Source organism: Engystomops pustulosus, chromosome 5 (genome assembly GCF_040894005.1).
Source record: "Engystomops pustulosus chromosome 5, aEngPut4.maternal, whole genome shotgun sequence".
Classification (NCBI taxonomy): domain Eukaryota; kingdom Metazoa; phylum Chordata; class Amphibia; order Anura; family Leptodactylidae; genus Engystomops; species Engystomops pustulosus.
Genome location: NC_092415.1, coordinates 87,152,007 through 87,164,923, shown reverse-complemented (window position 1 = coordinate 87,164,923; position 12,917 = coordinate 87,152,007). Strand labels below are relative to the sequence as shown.

Here is a 12,917-nt window from a genome sequence, read left to right as displayed (position 1 = left end):
AACAGTCTCTAAATCACCTTGGTAACTAATATGTTATAAAGCTATTACCAGATAATTTGACTCATTGAAGTTTTTTTTTTAACAGGCTTGGTCATGAAAGCACAAATGAGCTTGGTCACTAATGTATTAAAAGAAAGGCCACTGGTATTAGAGCAAATAGAACCAACTATGTGACCATGCAATGGTTTCATTGCTCCACCCTTTTAAAATTTCTCCACAATACTCACCTGCAACCTAGTAACATATTTAAATGTAATGCGGGAGGTTAATTGGATGGCTTTTGGCAGAATTGATAATCACTAATCCAGAGAAGGACTTTTTGTTAGTAACTATTGCCCAATTTCTCTGATTAACCCTTTCCTTACCGGTATTGGTATGATCAAAGAGATACCAAATTTATATAGGTTTTATTATGTTTTAATACTAAAAATAAATGAAATCTTTTATCCAAAAATAAAAATCTTATGGGGAGATAGGGACCCACCTTCGATGAAGGAATGGCAAAACTTAGTGAGAAGTGTGAGAAGATTTGAAAGAATTAGGATGGTAGGAAGCAGGAGTTCTCATAAATGGATCAAAATATGGAGCTTATGGCAATATGCAGATTAAGACTGCGTAGTGGGCCTTGAATAAGATATATTAGTTTTTTTTTGTTTTTGCTTTATTTCCATTGGAGGGATGTGGGAGGGAGAGGGAGGGAAAATGGTCAATATATATATACATACATGATAGATAGAAAAGGAAAAGGGGTCTCTAATTTTATAATAAGATAGAAAGGTTATTTAACTTTCTTGCTGCATATGATATGTTCAATTGTACATTAAGATTATGGAATGTTAACATTGTGATTGTGATATGGATTATTAATATGTCTGTAAACATTTTAATGCTTTAATGGAATTTTTGATTTAACTTAATAAAGAGACTTTATTTAAAAAAAAACTGAAAAAGCAGTGATCATCAAAGGATCTTAAAAAAAAACTTTAAAACAACAGAATGATACATATACTGACATCTTATTCACAACAGGTCAGGTAATAAACAGACTTGTACGGCATGACAAGAGAGCTCTGTTTGTGGCTCCAGGTCAGTGTTTGGGGTCATGATGCTGACATGGATATTAAGACCACTTCATAAGGTATAAATCCTCTGGATTAATTTATACTATCATTCTTTCCTCCCCCTCTGTTTTGAAATGTCGCATTAAAACTGTAATCCACTAGTCTTTAACAGTGTGGTCCTCTCTGAAGATATGCGTGCCTTCTGGAAGATTTATCCTGCTCTTGGTAATATCAGATTGCTCTAAATGAATACACAATGGTCTCTGACCTGTTTTTCCCACATAGAGGGCTGTGGTGGGACATTGTACACACAAGATATACAACATTGGAAGACCTGCAAGAAAATGTACCCTTGATCTTATGCACCTGCTGTGATTGTGATATAGGTACATTAACACCCATGCAATTTTGCTAAAACATTTTGTACCCACATTTTGTACGGACATCCCTGGCAATACAACGGAGGATCTTCAACTGTGGGTAATAGATGACAAGTGTTGGGTCTCTTTATATCCAAATAAGCCTTCTCTGCTAATGGATGCTGCATTACTTTTTTGGTTGTCATTTCCTGCTATATCAGATAAGAGTTTACGTTGTTTGCAGTACTTACAACATATTGGATAATCCCTGTAACTGTAGAAACCAGTGTCATAGAGCTGCTCCCAAGGAAAATTAGATCATGCCGTTTCTGATTACAGTATTCTTTCACTTTATAAGCCTTTGGTCAGACCATACATTAAGCTACATGTGTCAGAATATGGCAATATAAATTTATTTTTTCTCAGAAATCAGTTCTCACAAATTAGGAACATACAGTTAGGGCCAGAAATATTTGTACAGTGACACAAGTTTTGTTATTTTAGCTGTTTACAAAAACATGTTCAGAAATACAATTATATATATAATATGGGCTGAAAGTGCACACTCCCAGCTGCAATATGAGAGTTTCCGCATCCAAATCGGAGAAAGGGTTTAGGAATCATAGCTCTGTAATGCATAGCCTCCTCTTTTTCAAAGGACCAAAAGTAATTGGACAATGGACTCTGAGGGCTGCAATTAACTCTGAAGGCGTCTCCCTCGTTAACCTGTAATTAATTAAGCAGTTAATAGGCCTGGGGTTGATTCCAGGTGTGTGGTTTTGCATTTGGAAGCTGTTGCTGTGACCAGACAACATGCGGTCAAAGGAACTCTCAATTGAGGTGAAGCAGAACATTCTGAGGCTGAAAAACCAGTCGGGTACATTCTGAGAAAAAAGGAATTGACTGGTGAGCTTGAGAACTCAAAAAGGCCTGGGCGTCCACGGATGACAACAGTGGTGGATGATCGCCGCATACTTTCTTTGGTGAAGAAGAACCCGTTTACAACATCAACTGAAGTCCAGAACACTCTCAGTGAAGTAGGTGTATTTGTCTCTATGTCAACAGTAAAGAGAAGACTCCATGAAAGTAAATACAAGCGGTCCCCTACTTAAGAACACTCGACTTACATATGACCCCTAGTTACAAACGGACCTCTGGATATTGGTAATTTATTGTGCTTTAGTTCTGGGCTACAATAAACAGCTATAACAGTTATTAAATGTATCTGCAATTAAGCTTTAGTGTTAATATTGATTCTTATGACAATCCAACATTTTTAAAATCCAATTGTCACAGAGACCAAAAAAGTTCTGTCTGGGATTACAATTATAAAATATACAGTTCTGACTTACATACAAATTCAACTTAAGAACAAACCTACAGACCCTATCTTCTATGTAACCCGGGGACTGCCTGTACAAAGGGTTCACATCTAGATGCAAACCATTCATCAATTCCAAAAATAGACAGGGCAGAGTTAAATTTGCCAAAAACACCTCAAGAAGCCAGCTCAGTTCTGGAAAAGTATTCTATGGACAGATGAGACAAAGATCAACCTGTACCAGAATGATGGGAAGAAAAAAGTTTGGAGAAGAAAGGGAACGGCACATGATCCAAGGCACATCACATCCTCTGTAAAACATGGTGGAGGCAAAGTGATGGCATGGGCATGCATGGCTTTCAATGGCACTGGGTCACTTGTTTTTATTGATGACATAACAGCAGACAAGAGTAGCCGGATGAATTCTGAAGTGTACCGGGATATACTTTCAGCCCAGATTCAGCCAAATGCTGCAAAGTTGATCGGACGGCGCTTCATAGTACAGATGGACAATGACCCCAAGCATACAGCCAAAGCTACCCAGGAGTTCATGAGTGCAAAAAAGTGGAACATTCTGCAATGGCCAAGTCAATCACCAGATCTTAATCCAATTGAGCATGCATTTCACTTGCTCAAATCCAGACTTAAGACGGAAAGACCCACAAACAAGCAAGACCTGAAAGCTGCGGCTGTAAAGGCCTGGCAAAGCATTAAGAAGGAGGAAACCCAGCGTTTGGTGATGTCCATGGGTTCCAGACTTAAAGGGGTATTCTCGCCTGGGCATTCACATTCAGTTTGATAAATCTGCCATATATAAACATTTCTTCAATTAGATGTTATTAAAAAAAATGTTCCTGTGTGAAGATAATTTCTCATAAATGCAGTCATTTTGTCCCTTAGAAACGAGATAGCTTCCTCGGATACGGCCACGTCTGCTGGAGGGATTGCACAAAGAAACAAATTGTTTTTGTATATGAAATGTCCGGGATTTACTACATGACCCACAGCCGTCCTGTGGTAATGATCGCTGAATCCAGGAGGTCAGACAAGACTCAATAGCTCATGTCTGACCACCGCTGCCAGAGTGTGACGTGGTCGTAATCGAGGAAGCCATCTCGTTTCTAAGGGACAGAATGACTACATTTATGAGAAATTGTCTTCACACAAGAACATTTTTTTTAATAACATCCAATTGAAGAAATGTTTATAAATGGAAGATTAATGAAACTGAATGTGAATGCCCAGGCGAGAATACCCCTTTAAGGCAGTGATTGCCTCCAAAGGATTCGCAACAAAATATTGAAAATAAAAATATTTTGTTTGGGTTATGTTTATTTGTCCAATTACTTTTGAGCTCCTAAAATGTGGAGTGTTTGTAAAGAAATGTGTACAATTCCTACATTTTCTATCAGATATTTTTGTCAACCCTTCAAATTAAACGTTACAATCTGCACTTGAATTCTGTTGTAGAGGTTTCATTTCAAATCCAATGTGGTGGCATGCAGAGCCCAACTTGCGAAAATTGTGTCACTGTCCAAATATTTCTGGCCCTAACTGTAGTCAAAAAGTATTTTCCGGTATTATTGCATGATATTTCTCTCACATTAATAGTCGATCAGGGTATCAAATGTGTAGCCAAAAGAGCCCGGACTATAGGCTCTAGTGCAGTGATGGCAAACCTTTTGGAGACCGAGTGCCCAAACTAAAACCAAAATCCACGTATTTTCCCGTGAAGTGCCAACATGGCATTTTAAGCAGTAACTTATTGCTACCTGTTCTTCCACATCTTTCAATTGTATCGCCCCCCAGAGGCAACCAATATAGTTGAAAGAAGGAGGGCAAATTCAGACTCTCGTAGTAGCTTCTCTCCAGGGTCTCTCTGTAGAGTAAAAATGGTTGGTCCAGCACGATGACCTCCAATCATATTGCAGTTTTGTCAACACCTCCTCACTTTTCCCACAGTTCCATCAGCCAATGAAGTGTTACTTTAAAATAAGCATCTCTTAAGTTGCCTGGGACTGGGTGAATTTGGTCCTATTTGGTGCACTCTGTCCTGGGGTGATGGTCTGAGTGCCCACAGAAATGGCTCCGAGTGCCACCTCTGGCACCCGTGCCATAGGTTCGCCACCACTGCTCTAGTGTATCGCCTAGCCTTTTTAAAAGTAAAGAAAATGTGAGTAGGGAATATACTTGGCTGAGTATGGCAGGGACCGACAAATGTGGGCACAAACAATGTAAAGCGTGTGCCTTTATTAAAACAGGCAATACTTTTACCTCCTACTCAAATAACAACAGTTTCCCAATTAAAACGTTTATGAATTGCAATTCTTATAATTGTATATATGCTATAGAATGTACACGCTGCCAGAAACATTATGTAGGGTATACGACAGGACCGTTGAAAATACGAATGAGAAGGCACCTGTCTGATATTGACAATGAAGCGGTCAATGTTTCTGCAGCGTCCAGACACTTCCGTGAACACCACAACAAAAAAACTGAGGGCTTTAGGTGGATGGCGATTGAAAAGGTTTCCTCTCCAGTGAGAGGTGGCAGTATTAAAAGAAAATTATTGAATCGTGAATCATATTGGATCTTTGCTTTGGGTAGCAGGATCCCGTATGGACTCAACAAAAGAACGGATATGATTCAAACATATTGATACCCTGTAATTGATTAGGAGAATAACATCCAGGAAATTAGTGGGGAATATACTGTATATAGGTGATATTAATGAGTAGAGAATATCACACACTCTTGAAGGATATATGATATTATTATTAAATTCCTATTGAATATAAAAAGAATATCATGTAATCAGGTATTGGAGATATTGAATGATTCATACTGCTTCTCTTGTTCAACAATTTGTAATAAATTATCTGATGTACATTTACTCATTCTGTTAACATTCTGATGTCTAGGTTTACAGTATTTTCGTGTTCCATGTATTACATGTTGAATCTTTACAAAAAGTTTAGCTCACTAAGGGTTAAGTCCATTTGACTCACCTGTTGTCATGACGCTGGAGATTGATTGGGGAGTATCCACCTCATAATGGATCCACCCCATAATGGATGACGCCATGACTCCAGGTGATTTAATGCTTAGTGAACAGTAATATGGAAACTGATCATGACTAAGACGCACAATTGTCGAAACGCGTCGATCTTTTAAGCTGTAACTGCATGTTGTTCCGGAGATGTGAATAAAGAGAAAGAAGTTTATTTAAACCAAACCTGGTGGGTTCATGTGAGTGCCGAGATTCCTTGTATCTTTTGCTGTTTCGGGTCCTGGTGGTGGTCTTTCCTTTTTTGTGCACCAAGGCTGATACCAGAGGACTGTGGACCATCACACTGTGGGGTGAGCTGAACACGCACCTTTTGGGGTGCTATCTACACATGTTTAAATTAGTTTTTTTGCTTTAAAAGATTTTCATTTTTTAAAAGGTATTAAAACATAACAACTAAAACTATAGATTTTGTTTCTCTGTGATTGAACTGACCTAAGTTATAAAATGGATACGTCATTTCATCACAGAAATCGGCACAACTGAGATTTTTCTGTCAATTCTGCTTGTGAACGCGGCAGCATCACCTGTTTATTGGCACTCGGACTTCGCAGGCTTTAGGGGGCCTCTGCCATACGCAAAAGCTCTTGGTCCCCTGTCGGCTGCCACTGTACCACGCAGGCAGCAGCTCTACAGAGGCTACTTGTAGCGTGGAGGAGCCTTAGCCCCCGGAGCTCACAGAGGAAGATCCACACCCCAAGTAGCCTCTGCAGGTAATTTGCATATTAATAAAATTATGTTTTATAGGATAAAGAATGCATACAAGGGAATATTAAAAACAGGGTAGAGATGATACAGCCAAGAGGATTTCCAAAGGTAGATTTCCTTTAACTTCTGACTGATGTATTGAGATGTTGGTTCTGTATTGCCACATAATGTTTTTATCTTGTGATGCCATCTATTATGTGACGTCGCCAAACCTTCCAAAGACATGACATAATCACATGGGCTGTCCTAAATTGTTTAAAGGCATAGTAATCTTAGTGTAAGTAAACTTTTAACTTTGCAGAAAGTAATAACAATACCTTAAATAATTTGCTTTCTCATTAATCTGCCATTTGGTTAATATAAATAATTTTGGTAATAATAATTGACCTAAAACAGGAAAGATTTATTCTGATTTTATGTCCTGTCTAAAACAGAACATAAAAACTTTCAATATGCATGTTTATTTTTCCATTCATTAAGACTAAGCAATCAGGAGTACATGCTCAAGCAGAGGGGGGTTTAGAAAGATGCAATTATTAAGGACCAGTTAAGTTTTTTTTGTTTTTTATAAATCACAAATACCAAGTATTTTCAAAGTTCATTTTACGGTTAAAGAGAAAAAAAGACAAATAAGACCACTTTGCCCTGTATAATCACATCAGTATGTTCAACCTCACTGTTCTATCTCTGGTGGTAAGTATTTTCTACATGTCTAATATATAGTGACAACAAAATACAGTTCAAAGATGTTTTTCCATAGATGTGTATCTAGTGTTATAGAACCTCTGCTTCACATCACTTGCACAGCAATGTCACTTTTTGCATGAATCTTAATGGAGATAGATGAGCTGACTCTGGAATCCCAGTTATTTGTAATGATTAGTCCAGGTGTATAACACTACAAAAAATCAGAAAATGGTCCTTCATAAATAGGTATCAGATACATTCATACAACCTGCTATCCATTAGCTGCCTTAAACAATTGGGTTTATGTATTAATTGGGATCCAAGTGTAACTGTCAAAAATATAAAATGTCTTTGTTGACCGTGACAACCAATCACAGCATAGCTGGATCTTCTTGTGATGTTCTTGAAAAATGAATTGGTTTCTATTAAAAAAAAGGCATTTTTTATAAATCTCAGATACCCTCACATGGCAGGTTCTTCTAGTGGTAGTCTTGACTCTTAGGGGGATGATTTTGCTGTCTAGTTTTTAAGTCACAGCAGCTAGGGAGTTAAACCCACAAGTCTTTGTAGTCTTATAGCTACTGTTGGATCAGTTGTTGAAATAAAAATGAGGAGGAGACAAGAGAGGCAAACCAACAGGCAAGCTTTGGCTTAGTTTACTTAACCTGCTTTTTTAATCAATTCCTTCTAAAAGCTAAAATGTTTTTATTAATCTGTGACTATAGTTGTACAGGGTCTTGTTTTATTCGGGACAAAGTGAAGTCTTTACTAGCAACAATTTTTTTCTACTAACTTTTGAACTGTTTCTTTCTAATAAAAATGTATATATTGTGTAACCTGAATAACATGAAAACTTTTTCTCCGGCTCAATATACAATATTAATATTAAATATACAATATCAATATTAAATATACAATATCAAATTTATAAGATATTTTAACCTTCCTTTCAATAATGAAATATTCTTTACCAAAAAGTACCCAGATTTTTGCTTCACCATCTTCCGATTACCATAACTTTTGGAATTCTACCTCTGTGGCTGTGTGAGGGCTTATTTTTTTTTCGGAAAGACCTGTAGATTTTGTTTGCTTAGGGTTCATAGAGATTTTTGATTGTGATTAATATAATTTTATGTGTGATGTGTTTATGATTAAAAAAAAAGTCAATATGGGAATTAATTTTGCCTATTTTTTTAAAAGTTACTCTTTTCGCAAAAAATAATCCCTCAACCAGAATTGACAACAGAAAAATACAGAAGTTATGGCCCTAAAAAGTTGTCAATAGTAAAAACAATGCGATTTTCTCCAATATTGGTTTTGCTCAGGAAAATTGAGCAAAGATGAGAAAAACTATATAAATGAGGTATCAGATAAGATATTATTTTTACATTACGGTGAGCGGGGGGAAAAAAATGCTAAAAATCTAAAATAAAAATTGATGATTTTGTTTGTGTCCTCCTTGAAATAGTTAATAAAATCTCATGAATAAGCTTTAGACTCCCAAAATGAATTATATATACATTGCATCTCATCCCGTAAATAATAAGCCTCATATGTTCGCATTAGCAAAAAAAATAAAAATTTATAGGTCGTACAATGTGACAATACAAATCTGCTGTGAATGGCGCCTCCATTCATCCTATGCCCGGCCGTCCGCCTATACAGCAGGACACCACCACATATGGCAGTGATGGCTAACCTATGGCACTGGTGCCAGAGGTGGCACTCAGAGCCCTTTCTGTGGGCACCCGGGCCATCACCAGAGATGACTCCAGGTATCTTCCTGCAGTCCCAGACAGCCCAGGACCAGCTGTGCACAGAGCTATTTTAAAGTGACAGCTCTACCTGGGACTATTTTCTGCCTTATTGGTGTCCTCAGGTGCTGGTATCAATGAAAACTGTGACAGAGAAGGGAGTATAAATCACAAATTAAATTTCTGTGTTGGCACTTTGCGATAAATAAGCGGGTCTATGTTGTAGTTTGGGCACTCGTCTTTAAAAGGTTTGCCATCACTGACATATGGGGTATCAGTACACTTGGGAGGAATTGGGCATCAAATGTTGTAGTGCGTTTCATAATTTAATTTATTCTGAAACTGTCTGAATGTATTTTCCAAAAAAATTTGAAAGTTTCTAAATCGCAGGTTCATATTGTTTTAACCCATGTGAAACACTTAAAGGGTTAATAGACTTAATAGAAGTTGTTTTACATACGTTGAGGGGTGATGTTTCTATAGTGGGGTAATTTATGGGGTTTTACTATTATTTAGGCCTTTCAAAGTCACTTGAAAGCGGAGTTGTCCCTTAAAATGTGAGCAATTTTCATGAAAATAAGAAAAATGGCACCTAAAGTTCTGCGCCTCATAACATCCTAGAAAAATGAGAGGACGCATAAAATATCATCACAACATAAAGCAGACATTGCATAAATGTTAATTATCAAGCTTTTTGGGTAGTTTTACTTCCTGTCTGGAAAGCAGAACATTTCACACTTGGAAAATGAAGAATTTTTACAAACTTTTGCCAAATTTTCACTTTTTTTCAGAACGAAACGCAAAACTTATCACTTAAATTTTATAACTAACAAGTACAATGTGTCACGAGAAAACAGTCTCAAAATCACCCGGATATGTTAAAGCGTTCCGAAGTTATAACCAATTATCGTGAGACAGGGCAGATTTGAAAAATCGAGTCTGGTCATTAAGTTGAAAACTAGTGTCGGTGTGGGTTTAAGGTCCAAGCACAAAGCTGCCATATTTGTGACATGTATCGGAATACACATACAGACTGGAACCCAGATGATACAGTACTCCATTGTTTCTGTGGTAATGTGTTGCCTAACTTTTATTAACTTTATAAGATTTTTCTCTAAGTCTAGGCCCTGTTGGTCTGCATATCTGTAGCCCTTCTACAATTACTAAAGTCTCTGTGCTGTAGACCCTTCCTGGCCTTTGTGCTTGGGGCTTTCACCCAGATTCGCCTAAGGATAGTACGACTGCTCTTGTACATACATACTATCGTGCAAGTGATGGAGAAACATATTTCTTATACTTTTTCTACTTATCTGTGAGCTGGTTTCTGGTGAAATAGCATGTGTGTCTGGATTTATGAAAAATATTCTCAAACACAGATTCTACCTATTAGTCCAGAAGGATTTCAATCTTTAAGTGGCATCACCAAATTACATACTAAAAGAGCATAATCATATTATAAACTGTGTTAACAATCAAAGGCTGGAAGATAAGTGCAAATCAATATAAACATTATAGAAACATATCTCATGTTAAGAGGCCGAAAGATGAACTTGGGAAACACTATATAAAACAGCAAAATGTATTCTCCCTCTTATTCAGAAGTATAAACTTTAAACCTTCAACTATTTCCTAAATATAAGTGTCACATTGCTCATTAATGGGATTCTGCCAGCACCTTCAATGATATATCTACCCTTTTATTGCAGTCCACTACACCGAAATCTTGGCATGACCAGGGACTTTAGGACATCTTATGTGCTGTAATCCCCAACCTGCAGCTTCAGCGCAGAGAAGAGTGAAGTTGGATGTTGCTGGGGATGTCAATCAAGACAATGTGGTAGGCACAGAGCACGGATTATGGAGGATATCATAATCATGCATTCAGCACAATTTTCTTTCAATATCAGTTTAAAATGTGTTTTCTTGTTGTCTTTTGGACCAATTACCCACAGTTTTAATTGGTTTAACTGTAAGCAAAGCTAAGATAGACTCCTCTAGAATAGAATATATAAGATCCAATGCATATAGGGTATCCCAAATGAATTTTTGTGCTTGAACTGTACCTCCAAATGATGCCAATACATCACTGTAGTATACTTAACTCATCAGTCTTACTTTAAGGTGTTGTCTACTTTCAGCAATTTATTGCTATTGTTTGTGAAAAGTTATACAGTTTTACAATAAACCTTCGTTATTAATTCCTCTTGTTTTGTAGATCTCTGCTTGCCAACATTCAACAGGAAGTTTCATTGTTTACTGTGAATAAAAACCCGCTCATGGTCATACGATGTCACACAGGTGCATGCCTCAATAATATCATAAATGTCACAGGTGCCTCCGCGATCCATGTCACGCCTGTATCCCCCTCCATGACGCTGCTCCCGCGGTGGTCCAGAGGGTCCAATGACCCTGAGCCCTGACAATGAAGAGTAATCAGAGTTGTGTGATCCATGCACCTGTGTGACATCATATGCCAGGGATTGGTTTTAGTCAAAAGAAGTAAACACTGAAACTTCTTATAGAATGACAGCAAGCAGAGATCTGGAAAAAAGTGAAGAATTGATACAGAAAGTACATTGGAAACTGTATAACTTTTCTGTAGTCAGGGAGTAAGAGCTCTCCTTACAGAGACTTAGCCAAATAAGGTTGTCTTAAAGGCGTGTGGAGACTTATAGCAATGGATACTCCACTAGGGGATTCTGGGAAATATGCAAAAAAAGTTTTACAGCATGGGGCAAGGAAAACCACACCATGTAAGGCAACCCTCTAATCAAGCAATCAGAAAGTCTAACGACATGATGTGGGATTAAAGCCAAACCAGTGTATCTGTGCTGTCCACAGTTGGGAATCTGTTATTTCTGGAATAGATATACTGGTTTGGCTTTAATCCCACATCATGTTTTTAGGCTTCCTGAAAGTCATGCTGGATGGTGAGACGACTGCCTTATAAGTTAGCAAAAAAGGAGTGGTTTTCCTTGTCCCATCCTGGAAAACGTATTTACATATTTAACTGTTCTGTGCACAAACAATACCAGTTATTTACTGAGTGGACAACACTTTTAAACTTCCTAAACAGCCATATGTGAGGAGGTCAGTAGAGGTCATCTCCCCATTTACAACATAATGATGATGTTTTATATAAGGTAACATGGACTGAAACAGGACTGTTACAATTGTGCTTGTTAATCCATAGAGAAGAGAAAGAAAATTAAAGCAACCTGAGTAGTGTTTTCTACATAATTTTCAAGCATACAAACAAACAACATCCTCTTCAACTACAAAGAGAGAAAGGACTTATAGCATGAAAAGCTTTCAGGATGCAAGTTTGAGAGCAAATTGTAAGTGAATCATTTCCAAAAGGATAAATCTCAGAATAGTACAGTCAGAATAGAGATCTTACAAAGCGAAAAAAGCCACCATAACCTGCAAGAAGGAATAATCTTATGTGACAACATAAGTGTGTACTTTCCTCTGGTCATGTACTTTCTTTTAACAAAAGATGTTTATAAAAGTACAATAATGCAATAAATATAGCAATAACATTAAACTGCCTTTTATGCTGGATGCTTTTATGCTGGATGCTTAGGGCAGTACATTTCAACTGCATTGCAGACCCTCAGAGAACATCTTCTCTTAGGCTAAAACGGAACAATACATAAAGTGCAGCTTTATAGACCACCATGGTAGCCATGCTTGTCCAATAACTGACTCTCAAAAACCCATACAATAAGTGCATCATTTTTCACTTACTCTTTTCCAGCCTGAAATGCCTGATTATAGTCAAAGTAAATGTGAAGAATCTATACTATGTGCAGTTTTGTAATATTTTATGGCTCCTCTGTATTTTACATTAAAATATTTTATGAAAATTCATCAATTTTATTTATACAGCATATTTTATATATTTCCCTATTGACTACAACTAAACCCCGTGGGTCCCTAACAAAAAAGTAGAAC

At 37.3% G+C, this 12,917-nt stretch overlaps 1 long non-coding RNA gene across 1 annotated transcript; it reads left to right on the top strand.

The window, feature by feature from the left end:
* Positions 1 to 5,862: 5,862 nt before the first annotated feature.
* Positions 5,863 to 12,590, top strand: LOC140134073 (uncharacterized). Its single transcript, XR_011856067.1, has 4 exons — positions 5,863 to 5,993; positions 6,559 to 6,627; positions 10,667 to 10,797; positions 12,154 to 12,590. It is a non-coding gene; the product is annotated as an uncharacterized lncRNA (long non-coding RNA).
* The last annotated feature ends 327 nt before the right edge of the window (positions 12,591 to 12,917 follow it).